This window comes from Leptonychotes weddellii, chromosome 7, assembly GCF_054177405.1.
Source record: "Leptonychotes weddellii isolate Sample4059 chromosome 7, ASM5417740v2, whole genome shotgun sequence".
Taxonomy (NCBI): Eukaryota; Metazoa; Chordata; class Mammalia; order Carnivora; family Phocidae; genus Leptonychotes; species Leptonychotes weddellii.
In genome coordinates this window covers 86,804,448-86,820,788 of record NC_138375.1, presented here as the reverse complement: position 1 = coordinate 86,820,788, position 16,341 = coordinate 86,804,448, and the positions used below count along the sequence as shown (strand labels likewise).

Genomic DNA, 16,341 nt, shown 5'->3' with positions numbered 1-16,341 from the left:
CTAGGTAGCATTGACATCTTCACAATATTTGTTCTTCCAATCCATGAGCATGGAACGTTTTTCCATTTCTTTGTGTCTTCCTCAATTTCTTTCACGAGTATTTTATAGTTTTCTGAATACAGATTCTTTGCCTCTTTGGTTAGATTTATTCCTAGGTATCTTGTGGTTTGGGGTCCAGTTGTAAATGGGATCAACTCCTTCATTTCTCTTTCTTCTGTCTTGTTGTTGGTGTATAGAAATGCCACTGATTTCTGTGCATTGATTTTATATCTTGCCACTTTACTGAATTCCTGTATGAGTTCTAGCTGTTTTGGGGTGGAGTCTTTTGGGTTTCCCACCTAAAGTATCATATCATCTGCAAAGAGTGAGAGTTTGACTTCTTCTTTGCCGATTCGGTTGCCTTTTATTTCTTTTTGTTATCTGATTGCTTGGCTTGGACTTCTAATACTATGTTGAATAGCAGTGGTGATAGTGGACATCCGTGCCGCGTTCCTGACCTTAGGGGGAAAGCTCTCAGTTTTTCCCCATTGAGAATGATATTCGCTGTAGGTTTTTCATAGATGGCTTTTATGGTATTGAGGTATGTACCCTCTATCCCTATACTCTGAAGAGTTTTGATCAAGAAAGGATGCTGCACTTTGTCAAATGCTTTTTCTGCATCTATTGAGAGGATCATATGGTTTTTGTTCTTTCTTTTATTAATGTATTGTATCACATATAATTATTTCAATTTGCTTCTAATTTTAAAAGCAAAACATAAAAGATCCAGAAAATCTACATAGTAGCTAATCCCGACCAGCACCTTAGTATATTAAGTTTCCTAGTGTGTAATAGGGAGAGTAAATCTTGTGTTTAAAAATAGACATTAGGCAATCTCGTGTGATTGAATTTTCATAAGGTCAAACATAGAAATACCAAAATAACTTCTCTACATGCTCTATGGGATCATATGATAAATGTTCAATAGGTATTTACTATAGTATCTATAAAATTCAGATCCTTTGTTTAAAAGAATTTTTGGATTTAGCACAGTACACTTGGAAGTTTTCCTGTCTAGTGTTTGTTTGTTTTCAAGAGAAAATAAGGAGAAAAGTGAGACTGTTGTGGTCTTTGTCTCCTCTTAGAGTTTTTGGATCTCCAAGATGGGCTTCAATAAATCCCCTCTTCATCCAGCACTATTTGGGGCATAAACCAGGTTATAATGCAAAAACACCTGATAGGATTGAAAAGACCTGGTTTATCATTCTGGCTCTGCACTTACTTGCTGTGTGACTTGGTGCAAGACACTTAACCTCTGTGTGTTAAGTGTTGCATAGATTTCAAGGCCCTACCTGACCTGCTTACCTCTCACAGGTCCTCTCACACCCTTCTGCGACGTTCACTACATTCCACCCCTGCTGGCTTCTTTCAGAACCTCCAACGTGCTCAGCCTGTTCCTGCATTCATGTCTTTGTCTTCTCTCGCTGGTGCTTCTTCCCCAAATCTACTCTTCAGTATCAGTACGGATGACAAGAGACTTTCCTCAGCCATTCTGCCCATCAGGCTCTCTTCTTATCTTTCACTATCACATTATTCACGATTTCAGATTGCTCTTCATGGCACCATCGCTATCTGAAATGGTGGGTTTTTTTGGTTTGTTTATTCATTGTTTTTTGCCACCACTAGAGGGAAAGCTCCATGAGGGCAGGGGCCTTGTTTCGCTTCTCTGCTGTGTCTCCAGGAGCTAGGGCACAGTCTGGCACACAGTAGGTACTTAAGAAATGGTTGTCGAATGAACAACTGGTTGGAGCTCACCACGAAACATTTCATCCCAGGGCCTCAGGTTTCCCTTTCTCAGATCAGCACTGCTCATACCATCACAGTCTCAAATCATTTTATTCCTGGGTGCCAAGACAAGGGCACAGAGAATGAGAGCAAACAAGTGGTCTTTGAATTTGGCAAAAGGCCAGCCAAATAGAGAGAAATTAAGGACAGAAGTGCTAACACCTCTGAGAGGGTTAAAAGTTTAAGCCTGTCAGCATCTGATTTAGATTGGATTCCCTTTTGAACAATTCCCTTCAAATACAGGACCTAAGACACTCTCCTGGGAGAAGGGGGCATCAGAAAAGGGAAAGTGGGTGCTTAGGAGTGAGAGGGCTCCAGAGGCCCGTTGGAGCTACGGTTGTGGTCCTGCTCAGAGGAGTGAGCAAAGGATACTACCTCAGACATTGCAGAAAACAACTTTCTCCAAGCCCTTGGCCTCAGATCACTCATAATTCTGGGAGGGAGGGATATTCTTATTTCCCTGACTCAGAGAGTCCAGGATACAAAGGGGAAGGGTGGGGAGAAAGCATACACAAAGTTGGCAGTGTTGATATATGAACTGAAATTGCCTGATAACAAAATATGTAGTTAAATCTGCAAACAGAATTAGGACTCCTACTCCATTTACATACTCGACCCTTTGGAAGAAAATCCCTGGATATCAACCCAGGTTGACAGGAAATGCAGGGTCACTCAGCCTCTGTGGACCAAGGCGGAGAGAGGACTGCCAGCAGCAGAAAATGGGGGCCTTAGCATCTGAATAACTTCCAACAATCAATGGCCTATTTAATCTTAGAGTAGAATGGCAAGAAATGGCAACAATTTCTTAGAGTTTTCTTTCCATTTCTCTCTGTTCCAGTTCTTACCTGCTGCTCAAACTGCAAGATTTCCACTTGTCAATCCCACAAGTTCCCCTGGACTGAGTTTGCATAGCTTAAGAGTTGAGAATCACAAATTCAGAAACCCAGGCTTTAGTAACAACATTGCCTCTGAACAGCTTTCCATTTGTCAGTGAAGTCTTATGTTAGTGATTTTCTCTAGGTGAGGGGAGCTGCCTTGGGTTCCAGTCTATGTCCGTCAGGTTTTGAGTTGTAGTAGAAGCTAACTGTGACCAATTTAAGCACAAAATGACTGTATTCACAGTATCCTGGTAGGTAGAGAATCATGAGAAGTGTGGAAAAGAGGGATTAGGTAGCCAGGAACAACCGTTAGAACCATGCCTCAAAACTGGTCTGGTGGACTATAGAACTCAATCATAAAAAGACAAATAACCCAATTTTAAAATGGGCAAAGGATCCGAATAGACAGTACTCCAAAGAAGATAGACAATTGTCCAATGAGCACATGAAAAAAGTGTACCTTTTCCCATGAAATATCACCTGAATTTAACTATCACTGTTTATTCTAGCTTTGACTTTCCATTTTATGATAAAAACAAACAAGTCTTTAATTTAGGCTTCAACGTGACCTGTCTTGCACATCTTGGTATCTACTTTGAGGTTTCAAAGCTGTATGGAAATCTCTTAACTATATATTTGCCATTATTAGAAAGTTAATTGCCTTTTAATTCTTTTAGTCCAATATACCTAGGTCAATCCTCCTTTGGATATTTATGCTCCAACTCACAAGGTGGGCTACTACAATCCTGGTCAGGGGGTGAAATGAGACTCAAGTAGTAGCAGATTGTCTTTTCTGGTAACTCAGAAATGGAGACACACATTCTATTTAGCTAGTTTTAGAAACAAAAGTTTTGGGGGACAGGTCTCAACTTTTTGGAGATCTATTCCACTTTATTTTGATCTTTTCAATAATATTTTGGGGGCGCCTGGGTGGCATAGTCAGTTAAATGTTTGCCTTTGGCTCAGGTCATGATCTCAGGGTCCTGGGATTGAGCCCCGCGTTGGGCTCTCTGCTCAGCGGGAAATCGGCTTCTCCCTCTCCCTCTGCCTCTGTGATCTCTTTCGCTCTCACTCTCTCTCAAATAAATAAATAAAATCTTTAAAAAAATAATATTTTGGATAGAATACTGGTTTTTCTGTTTTTTAAAAAAATTGTTAATTTTTCTATTAGTCAAAAAAATTCTAGGGGCGCAGGCCTGGGTGGCTCAGTCGTTAAGCGTCTGCCTTCGGCTCAGGTCATGATCCCAGGGTCCTGGGATTGAGCCTCGCATCGGGTTCCCTGCTCTGCGGGAAGCCTGCTTCTCCCTCTCCCACTCCCCCTGCTTGTGTTCCCTCTCTTGCTGTGTCTCTCTCTCTGTCAAATAAATAAATAAAATCTTTAAAAAAAAAAATTCTAAATTTACTTCTGCAAACTGTCCAAAAAGAACATTAGCTAAAATTGCTGAGTGTAACTTGGTGTCTGAGTTAGTACCCGGGGGAAAAAAAATGCTATTTAAAGCTAAATAAAGGCTATCTGTCAAGGCAGGTAGTCTAGAATATAGAAGATGGGTGGAGAGGAGATCCTATATAGATGGGCAGGGTAGGACTCTGAATGTAGGGTCACTCAAGTGAGCTTCTAAAACCGTAAAACAGTCCACCCAAAATAGAGCACATACAAGGAATGCCTCTGTCCCAGAATTCTGTGAGCACACCTTACTGTCTATACAGGGGTAAGAGAGTGAAAGCCATTTGAATCTATCCTGTCATTCAGGAAGGCCTCCGTCCTTCATCAAGACAGCTCATGCCATCTGCTAGAGGTGAGGTTGTAATGTTTTTCCCACTCCTTTCTCTTTGTTCTTTGGAATATAGAGGTTGAGAGAGGGAGAAGCAATAAAATACCTTTCCAGAAAGCCACGATTCTGTTTTTGTTTTTGGTTTCTCTTAATCTCCCTGGGAAATAATTGTTTGTTACAAAGAAAAACAGAACTCCAAGCAGTTGTATAGACTCTGGGACTGAAGGTGCTGGTTGGTGGCAGCCCTACTGAGCCACGTGCAAGAGAAACTGAGGAAGCTATGCTAAAGGAGAGAGAGACAGAGAGACAAGATTCCTCATGGTTTTCCTGTTTCCTCTTCCCTCTGAGGCCTAGATACATCTGCCCTTCCACATTTTGTTCTTAGCACCAAGAGTGCTTTTAATCTCTCCTTAACATTTCTTTTTTTTTTTTTTTAAGATTTTATTTATTCATTTGAGAGAGAGAGCACAAGCAGGGGGAGTGGGAGAGGGAGAAGCAGGCTCCCCGCTGAGCAGGGAGCCCAATGCGGGGCTCGATCCCAGGACCTGGGACCATGACCTGAGCTGAAGGCAGATGCTGAACGACTGAGCCACCCAGGCACCGCTCTCCTTAACATTTCTGTTAGATGTATTTTTCTCCTACAGGCCTTGGCTACACATGTGCCCTTCCTTCAGGGCTAGCCAAAAGAACCCCCTTAAGGTGGAGTCATGCCCCACATTTCCCGAAATACTTTTCTCCCCCAATAAGGAATCTTTTGGACATAACAGTTACAATATTGAAACCCAAGCTGCTATTCCACCTTCATCACCACAACTTACTACCAGCAAATTTTTAAAAGCCTGCTTCAGACCAGGAGGAATTCATCCTTCCCATCCACATGCCTCCCTATTGCAAATATTTTCAACTCTATCGAATATAGAGTTAAGAGAGCTTTATAATGACCTAACACCAACTTGAGCAGATACCATCCGGGTGCTGGTAGCAAAATGTTCACCATCATTCTCAGTTTGACTTCAAGAATCAAGAGTCCCAGACTTCCTTTGAATCTCTCCCGGAGCTGTTAAAGCCTTAGCACTCGAAGGTGTCCGGGATATACTGGTGAGAGCTGCATGACCTCTTTGAACCTCAGACTCTGAAAGAGGTGGGTGTGTGTGGGCGTAAATGAAAGTAGAAACGCACCAGGGTCTCACGTGCTCCTGGAGCAGAGGAGAGTGTGAATGGGTGTCAGGTCCCCTCCCTTCCTCTCAGTATGATCTGTCAGGACCTCCTGACCTGAGCAGTTTTTTGGGCCCGTGCTGCCGGCTAGCAGTGCTGCTCCCCATTGACCCCTGCTCACCTGCACCTTAATTGGGGTGTACTCTCAGATGCACAAGTAATTCTCCTTGTTTGGTGCTTTGTTTTACTTTTGAGTTAAAACTGGGAGTGAATGTCAGTCTGCTCTGTACCCCGCTCACTACTGTCTTCCTCTCATTTCCTCAGTCGGGTGGTCAGAAAATGTCAAAAGTTTCTTGTTAGAAATGTATTTGAATACATCTCAGGGTCCCATTAAGCTACACTAGTCCTAAAGCCCCACTGCAATAATTGTGAGCTTTGAGCCACAATAGGGTCAGGGATGAGGTACCTGCAGCCTCTGGGATGTACAGTTAGGAAGCTCTCTCAGCGCAGTTTGGTGAACGGCTTTTCTCTGAATTCAGGTTTCAACATGATTGTGGCATTCTGGCACTTAAAAAGGATTTCATTCTTTCTGTTGTTTAGGGACTGTGTGTAATTTGTCTTCGGAACACACAGCACACACTCATAGATGTTGACTGAGAGAATGAGTAACGATTGAGCGATACAGGGAAGAATAACCAGAAAACTCACCGCTTTTGCTTAGTTACACTTTCCAGAGGTAATCACTGTTAGGGAGATGCCTTCTGTCTTAGTGACGGTGTTCAGAGTAAATCAAAGTGGATTTGTAGATCCTCAAAGTCTGGGCTTTACAAGGTGAATTTAACATTGGAAAGGAAAAGGCAGAGAACAAACATATGGAACGTTTGTTATTCGCCAAGTGTTGTACGAAGTATTTTACACATATCATTGCAACACAGCTGCCTTAGAAAGTACATATTAGTCTCCCTGTTAACTGAGGATGACCTTCAAGCTCAGGAAAGGAAGGGGGAGTAGTATGCCCAAGCTCACACAGCTAGTTAAGGGGTGAAGCCAGGATTTAAACACAGATCTCTGAGGTAAAAAATGTTATTTCCACCATTACCCCATCTCTCTCTATCCCATGGGCTCAGCACTGTGGCATATACTAAGGTAATGAGACATGGTTTCTGTCTGAAGAAACTTAATGTCAAGTAAAAGACCCATGGTAAATACTAATTGTAATAATGCAAAATAGCAGTAAATAAACACTGTGGTAGAATTATCAGAGAAGTACTCAGTGAGCAGAGAATTCCAGTAAATCTCAAATAATGTATTTTGTCTGAAAGAGTGAGCTCACTAACAACTAGCCCAGTCACATTTTGATTTTCTAAAAACTTCTCTCAAGACAGGGCTCCCACGGTACCCAGTGTTGATAAAAGTGTGGCTCAGGACGAAAGGCTCTTGTACAGGCTACTGAAAGGAATGCAAACTGATAAACCTTTCTGGAGGGGAAATTGGCAACATGCATAAAAATCCTGAAAAAATAAGTTTGTTCGACCCTCAAGTTCCTAAGGTGTTATTCTAAGAAAATAAATGTGCAGAAAGAGGTACATATGAGGGTGTTTGTCAGCATTTTTTTTATAATAGCAAAAACTTAGAGATAGTGTAAATGTTGACAATAGGGTATGGGGTAGTGTTCTAGACTGTGATAGAATGCAGTGTTAAATATTAACTATGAAGTGGTAGACCAGTAGTAGCTCTTAAAGTTTGATCTCCTCTCAGGGTGTCCTCAAGATCAAAACTATTTCCATTGTAGGGATGCCTGGGTGGCTCGGTCGTTAAGCATCTGCCTTTGGCTCAGGTCCTGATCTCAGGGTCCTGGGATCGAGCCCCACATCTGGCTCCCTGCTCGGCGGGAAGCCTGCTTCTCCCTCTCCCACTCCCGCTGCTTGTGTTCACTCTCTCGCTGTGTCTCTCTCTGTCAAATAAATACATAAATTAAAAAAAAATCTTTAAAACTATTTCCATTGTAATACTAGCACATCTGTATTTGCCACTTTCACTCATGAGAGTGTAGAGTAGGAAAAGTCCATTGTATTATTATTATTATTATTTTTTAGATTCCACATTGCAACTAATCTTTAAAACTTGTCAAGTTTGGTGTGGTATAAGGAAAAATGCCCACAATAATCTGAAAGTCATTTCTCCCTTTTTCAACTACCTATATGAGGCTAGATTTTCTTCATATACGGTTTCTGTTTGTTTGTTTGTTTTTAGTAGTCACCACGCCCAACACGGGGCTTGAACTCATGACCCTGAGATTAAGAGTCACATGCCCCTTCTTCATATATTTCTGCTAACAGAACATATCTACATTTGAATGCAGAAGCAGATAAGAGAATTCAGCTGCCTTCTGTTAAGCCAAACATTAAAAGTATTTGCAAAACTCTAAAATAATGTCACTTTTCTCACTAAATGTTTTTGTTTGTTTGTTTTGGAAAATAGAATTAGATTTTGTAAAATATATTACTGATGTTGACATGTAAGTATTACTTTATTTTAAAATGAATTAATAAACTTCAAAATTTTTGTTTTAATTACTAATACTATAAAAATAAAAAATACAAACCACATAAAAGCTTTTTGAGGTCCTCAATAATTCTTAAGAGGATAAAGTAGTTTTGAGACCAAAAACATTGAAAAGAGCTGTTGGAACATAATAATAGCATGGGAAATATTCAGAATATATTTTTAAATTTAAAGAGCGCATTATAAAACATACCATTTGTGTAAAAAAAATTTTTTTTTAAAAAGAACATCTCAGGATAGATTAAGAATGAAAGAAATACACCAAGTTTAATATTAAAAGTAGTCATCTTTGAGTATTGGGATTACTGGTCATTTAAATTTTTTTTGTGCTTTTCTGTTTTCCCACATTTCCCACAGTGAAATTTATAATTGGCAATTAGGAAAAATTCTTATTTTTACAGACAGAACATCAAAATCTTGACTCTTGATTTCAGCTCAGGTCATGATCTCAGGGTCCCGGGATTGAGCCCCATGTCTCAGCAGAGTCTGCTCCCTCTCACTCTGCGCCTCCCCTTACTCTCTCTCTCTTCCTCTCAGATAAATAAATAAATCTTTAAAAATTTTTTTGACTTTTCACCTGAATTCAAATGAGGAGTAGGGAGAAAAGTATTAGCAAGTGTTGCCTTTATTATGCTTTTTAAAACATTGTACTAGATTTCATAAATATAAATTTTTTTTGCTAGATTTTTCTGTCTTTCTCCTTTGTGGGTGATGAATAAGAGAATGTTATGGGAAATTCATCTTAATTTTTGAGCTGCTAAAGATATCTAAGTACTTTAAAGTCTTATAAAAATGATTTGGGGGATACAGAGTTTTACATTAATCCTATTTATCCCAACATTAAACTATTGAATTTGTGTTTGCTGACTTCCAGTTTTGAGATTTTACAGTCAGAAACAAAAAGACTAGAACAAGCTACTGGCAAATTACTCCTAGTGTATTAATTTTATTTAATCTCTTTGTCTCTTTTTCTCTCTGGAATTTAAGAGACTTCCTTTTATGATGTTGCGTTTACTGTTTGCATTATGTTGTAGGTAAAATGTTTTTTTCTAGCAATGGTGTTTGGACCTGATGAAGGGATCATCAGCTAGGTAGACGGTGGTCTCATTGCACGGCCAGTGGTATCTCTATAAGGTTCATCCAACCTATCCCCCCAGCCTCTCTGCTGGTACAGGTGGAAGGTGCTCTCTCTGGAACCCTCAGGGCCGGAAGTTTCTTACCCATCCCCGTTCAGCTCAGAAGCATCTGCTGGAGTGAGGTCTTGGTGTGTTTTATTATTATTTTTTTTTCCTTTAAAAAATGACAGAGAAAAGAAAAATGTTGCCATATACTCTACTAGGCATATGGACAAACCCTCATTTCATAGGAGAGAATGGGAGCTAATAGAGGAGCTGGGTTTTATCTTTAAATGTGTTGTTATTTTCAAGGCCACAGCAGAAGGGCTCTTTCTTTGTTGCAAACCTAAGAAAAATTACTGGAGGGTCACTAAGGAAATGAGGAAAACCGATCAAATTTTTCCTACTTTTTGGAACAATTAGTTCTCATCCTCCATGCTTTTATGGAGTTTTAATTGTAGTATAAAAAAAAAAGTCAGTGGAACAGCAGGGGAGAAGTCTATCCTGACTCACTGATTTATTTTAAAAAAGATCCCAGCCTGACACATTCTCTTCAGATGAAGTACTCTGTCTCTTGGTAACCACCCCTCATCCTTCACAGGAATTTGACAGCAGTGGCTGGTGGGGCACAGTTTCTGTTCTGCGCTAATACTCAGTAGCTGTTGAAGAATTCCAGTGCTAAAGAGCTAAGCCTGTGTTTAAGTCCTCAGCTGGGAATCCCAGAACACAATTGTTCTTATCCTCCATGGTTTTCTATTTACATGCTCAGCCAAGGTTAATGTTGCTTGTGGTTGATTGTTTTTTCCCCTTACTCTTGGGTCTATCACCACTGGTTCTCAACTAGTATAATTCTGAAGACATTTTTGGTTTGGGGGCCAAGTACTGGTAGCATCTGGTGGAAAGAGGCCAGGGAATACTATTAAACATTCTTAGCACACAGAATTTATGTAGCCCCAAATGTCAATAGTGCCCCTGTTGAGGAACTCCCAAGACCATGTTTTGGTCTGAAGTAGTCACTAAGCTATGAACCCGTCCTGTCACACCATAGTTCATTTATTTTGGTTCTCTAGACTTGGCACCTTTCTGCCCTTAGTTTTCTATAATAGTGGAGAATTCGGTGGATGAGTTTTTGTACTTCTCTCTGGGGGATTCAGACATTTGCCTACAGTTTACTTAATTAAATCATGGCCCCCAACTCTTGGCCAGGCCCTGAATAGATAAATATCTCCTAAGTATGCATGTATTTATTTGTTTATTTATTTATTTATTATTATTATTTTTGTAAGAGAGAGTGAGTGTGTGCGCGAGCTGGGAGTGGGGAGCACAGGGAGAGGGAGAGAGAAAATCTCAAGCAGGCTCCATGCCTAGCACAGTGCCCACACAGGTGTCAACACAATGACCCCAAGATTACCACATGAGCCAAAATCAAGAGTTGGAGGCTCAACCAACTGAGCCATTCAGGCACCTCCCCCCCAAGTATTTATACATTGATTGCTCACTCTGAAACCCAAACTCCTCTTTTTAACTCTGGGGAGATAAATGGCTCCTATAATTCCAGAGTCCTGATGGGTCATGTAACACCTTTACCCACTACTGGGTAGACATTTCCTACTTGAAGTAAATGGAGAAGTTTCTGCTTATGGCCCACATATAATATTTTGGTTGGGGAAGGGTGGGAGTCAGAAAGAAGAAAGATAGTCACTATTTTGAAATCTTGTACTTGCAAATGAATCACTTCTTCATCTACTCCTGGTTGAAAGGTCAAGCACATGTCTCAGGCACTCAGCGACCCAAGTTATCTCAAGCATATATGTAGCTCATCATTAACTAATTATCAGGACTGTCTAAAGCCCTGAGTGATGGGTATTTTCCAATCTACTTGGAGGTTGCAGTGGCATTTGGAAGCATCTAAATAATACTAACATATATGCCACTGGGTCTTTCCATTTTCAAAATTAGACTTTTGCACACCCAGACAGACCCTATGGTTTCACAACTCCCTGCTTTTGTACTTGTTCCTTTTACTTGAATTGTCCACAACCATCCCTAACCTGGTCTTTCTGGGAAACTCATTTTTATTTTACAAAACCTTGTATCAACCTTTTATATTCTATGATTATGTTCCAGACCCCTCCTTTCACATATATTCACACAGCCTGCCCCAATCTACTCCAAAGTTAAAAAATTTCCTTCTCTGTACATCCATGTCTGAAGGCTTTTTGCACATTCTTTCTGTTATCGCATGTGTCAGCTGTATTTTAATGATCTCTGTCGATATATCAACATGCTAGGGTTGATGTTCCTGGAAGACAGGCACTGTGTTATTCCTCTTAGTATTCTCATTATTTTCCGCATTATGAGTACTTGTTAGAATCTGAAAACAGAGTTTCTATTATTTATTTTGCCAGGCTCGGTTTTGTTTTTTAATTTGCAACATATTATCGATTAACTGGGTTAGCTCTGATTATGGGACTGAAATAGTAGTTGTAGTAGTTAAGGGAGGTTTATCAATGCTAGATTAATATTTTACAAGAATGTTTTCATTTACTTGTATCATTATATATATATATATAATAAAAGAAGTGTTTTCTATGCCAAGTAGTACAGATATTTAATGTCGGAGTGAGGTGTTTCAGGATGACTGAGACATGTAGTTAGGTTTGTATTAGATAAGATAACACTAGCTGCTGTAAGTGAACTATCATAATAAAACTTTCTCTTGAGTTACTCTCTTGAGTTACTTAAAAGTCCGATGCAGGTTTTTCTGGTTGGGCAGGTCTCCTCCAAGTAGTGACTCAGGGCCTGAGGCATCTTACTTGTTGTGGCTTTGCGCTTTTCATTATGTGGCATTTAAGGTTGCTGTCCTTCAAACTCTGCAGGGAAGGGGCGCCTGGGTGGCTCAGTTGGTTAAGCGACTGCCTTCGGCTCAGGTCATGATCCTGGAGTCCCGGGATCGAGTCCCACATCGGGATCCCTGCTCGGCGGGGGGTCTGCTTCTCCCTCTGACCCTCTTCCCCCTCGTGCTCTCTGTCTCTCATTCTCTCTCTCAAATAAATAAATAAAATCTTTAAAAAAAAAAAAAAAAAAACTCTGCAGGGAAAAAGTAGAGAGGGTCACATGTGGGAGGTTTTAATGATCCCGACCTAGGAATGGCATATGTTACTAGTGTTCACTTTCCATTGGCTAGAACTTGTCACTTGGCTGCCATCTGGACCCACCTAACTCAAAGGAGGCCGGGAAGTATAGACTATCTGTAAGCCCAGAAAGAAGAGAAACAAGCTTGGTGATAAGCTAGCCATCTCTAATAGTGAGCAAAGAAACAATTCTCTATATACAAATAGCAAATGGCATCTGTTAGAACTTTGAAAATCTCACAGAACAAATGGGGGACTGAAGAACTGGGCAAGAACCAGGGGAGTGCTATATGGGGTCCAGGGAACAAGAAAGTCTGATTATCTGTCCTGGGTGCTGTGGATTTTCAGCCATCCAATGGCGCTTTTTAAGATTCTAATTCCTGAGTGGGGTAGGGCAGGGTGGTAGATGGACCAGCAAGCTTAGTCTAAATAGCTCCCATCTCTGAGTGACTAGAAGATGGCAGGCCTGACAGTCCAATGGCTTACTGTCCCATTCAGAGTGAAGTCCAAATACTTCCCATGGCCTTGACGCCCTGGTGAACTGGCTCCCAGTTACCCTTCTGGCCTCACCTCTTGTTTTTCTCTCTCTCCCCCTTGCCCTGCTTCATCATACTCCCATCTTTGCTGTGTGTGTTTGCCAAGCAGTCTCATCTGAGCAATGTTAGTATTGTTGTTTGCTCTGCTCTTTCTGCTGGTATTTGCATGCTTAGTCCCTCACTCCTTCCCAGTCTCTGCTCAAATGTCTCTTTAACTGAGAGGTTTTCCTTGACCACCCTGTACAATATAGCACCCCAACTCAAACCATTGCCCTCAATCCCACTTATTCTGTTTTATTTTATTCATAGCACTTACTGCTACCAAACATTTGTATGTTTGCTTTGTTTTTTCTCTGTCTTCCCCTCTACTAGAATTTAAGCAACATGAGAGCAGGAATTTTGTTTTGTTTACATGCAAAAAACCAGACACTGGGTGAGTGTCAGAGCAAGCACTAAAATCCAGGCTTCCTTCCTCCTGTCAGCAGATCACTGCAGGACCAGCCTGAGTTGGCATGCCCCGAGGCTAACGTAGCCTGAGCCATTGAAGAATACCAACATTTATCTTTTTTTGTACAATCTGACTCAGATTGTCAACCCTTATTCTTTCCAGCTCATGAACATTTTTGCCACGGATATAATATTATTTATCACTGACCATGGGTAATGAATTTTTAATATTGGCCTATGTTGTTTATAATGCATCAATCAGGTCAATCATTTTAGCTCTGGTGCAAACCAGTGCAAATAAAGCTGTGCACAGTTCTATGTGCTTGTGAAAGAAACCCACATGTGAACAGGGCATTACTGAATTCTGACTGGCAGATTTCTCTTGGTCTGATTAGTCCACACATCAGTTTATGGTGGATACTCACAAGCACGTAGGTTAGCTATCATTATCTGTTCTTGCTGTCAAGTGATGTCCTTTAGGCTTTGCCAACTGCTGTACTTGTGGTCATTTGTGTTTACTGGGCTTTGACAAGTAGATTATTACACAACACCCTCTTCTCCCTGCCTAAATCCTGCGACAACTGATAAATAAATCAAAGGAATGGCAAAGAGAGATCAAAATGTCAGCTTTATTACTAATAAGCTGATGATATCAAAGAATGTGCCTTAGGTGTAGGATAACAATGTGTTTTCTAATACCAAGTCTCAGAAATAAACAGACTTATATACCCAGTCATGAATTCTGAAGAACTACAGGCCTCTCCACAGGAGGGCCTGTTCTATATACTGAACAGCACAAGGAACAGAGTAAAATAGGAAACAGTGATAGAGGGAAGCTAAGCTAGGAAGGAGGGTTACACTAAGATGTCCTTCCATGTGGAAAGAAATACCTGGAATGAGCAATTAATGTCTCTTTTTAATAATTTAAAGAAATTGCTGTCATGTATTTTATGAGATTTTACAGATAAAAAAACTCCTTTAAAAAAATCTAAAAAGATGGGAATCTTTATATTGCACAGTTTATTCATGCTCCCTTGTATAGATGGGCAGAAAAATGTTCCCACAAAACTGAGTGTTCTCAAACTAGGCTGGGAGAATGTTGATTGTGTCTGGCAACACTCCCATAGACATGATGGCTTAGGCAAGCACCTAATTTGTTTTACTGTGGAGCTGCCCCCAGTAGCAACATCCAAATACATTCTTAGATTTCAGAAGAATAAATAAGGAAAAATTAACTTGTAGTTCTACCATAAATCTATAGCTCAGACCAAATTGGTTAATTTGAAGTGAACTGCAAAGTTCTTTTAGAAAATTTGCACCAAATGGTTATTTTGCTGTAAAACAAATTGTGCCTAACACAGTGCCTACTACAAAACTGGAGCTCAGTAAATACTTGTTGAATGAGTGTATCTGGACTTTGGGCTTCAATTTGAAATTAGCTGAAAGTCAATGATGATTGAAGAAATTTTATAGTTTTTTTTTTTTTTAAAGATTTTATTTATTTATTTGACAGAGAGAGACACAGTGAGAGAGGGAACACAAGCAGGGGGAGTAGAAGAGGGAGAAGCAGGTTTCCTGCAGAGCAGGGAGCCTGATGCGGGGCTCGATCCCAGGACCCTGGGATCATGACCTGAGCCGAAGGCAGACGCTTAACAACTGAGCCACCCAGGCGCCCCAAGAAATTTTATAGTTTTGACATTCATCTGAAACAGAAATTCCGTGGAGATTAGAAATATACAGAAAGAGTAATATAAACTCTTTTAACTACTTTCCACTAAACCTAATTGGCTAGAGGAATCAAAGATCCCCGTTTTCTCCTTAAAACAGGCAAGGCAAGCTAACCACTCCTTGTAGCAAGCTACTGTCTAATAATACTCATCATTTTGAGTAGCATTTTTACTAAGGGTCAGTTGTGACTATTCCCAAACTTATTTTATTTTATCTATCTATCTATCTATCTATCTATCTATCTATCTATCTATCATCTATCTATCTATCTTTAAGTAGGCTCCATGCCCAGTGTGAAGCCCAGTGCGGGGCTTGAACTCATGACCCTGAAATCAAGACTTGAGCTAAGATCAAGAGTTGGATGCTTAACCGACTGAGCCACCTAGGCACCCCCAAACCTTTTAATACTAGTTGTACTTGTTATTGTTATTACATGGTTTAATTAAATATTACTGAAGCTGATGAACTGAGTGCAAAAGTAGAAGAGTTGTTCTGGAAACAAAGGTGAGTGTTTTGGAAAGACTTCACAAGAGGAGAGCTAATAAAAGAACCACTAAAAGACAGGATTCCTCATAGGTAGTTTATAGCTCATAGGTAGTTTATAGCCTTGTAGAGCAGCTAAGATATATGTAAAAATAACTACTGTAGGATTTTAAATGCCATAGAAGACTACATGAAGATTCCAGAAGTTCAGAGGAGGAAAATTACTTTTGGCTCAGAGAATCATTGACAGGTACATAGAGAAGTTGATATATGAGCTGGTCTCTGAAAAGTGTAAAGTTAGGATGTACAGAGATGATTCATTCCAAGTAAAAAGAAGGATGTAAGCAAAGCCATGTTTGGCTGGAGCACAGGGTTCATGAAGAAGAAGAGTAGAAGATAAAGGTAGAAAGGTAAATGGGTTGTGCTTGCTTCGGCAGCACATATACTAAAATTGGAACAATACAGAGAAGATTAGCGTGGCCCCTGTGCAAGGATGATAAATGGGTTTCAAGTAGTAGAAGGCCCGAACTCCCACACTTATGAAATGTCTGGTCATTGTGAAAATAAGATACTTATTCTACTCATCCACACAGAACTTCATTGGTCTTTAGTATACTTACAAAACGAGGACTTTATGTTAGGGCATGGTAAACCTCTATAATAATTTTTTCATTCATGGATTCATGCATTTTTTTTTTTCCTTA

General features: G+C 40.2%; 1 protein-coding gene and 1 pseudogene across 2 annotated transcripts in view; both read left to right on the top strand.

Moving 5' to 3' along the window:
- The window catches only part of CMYA5 (cardiomyopathy associated 5), an 88,679-nt gene that overhangs the window by 10,289 nt on the left and 62,049 nt on the right, over positions 1–16,341 (top strand). The window lies entirely within an intron of this gene.
- LOC115940470 (U6 spliceosomal RNA) lies at positions 16,059–16,178 on the top strand (annotated as a pseudogene).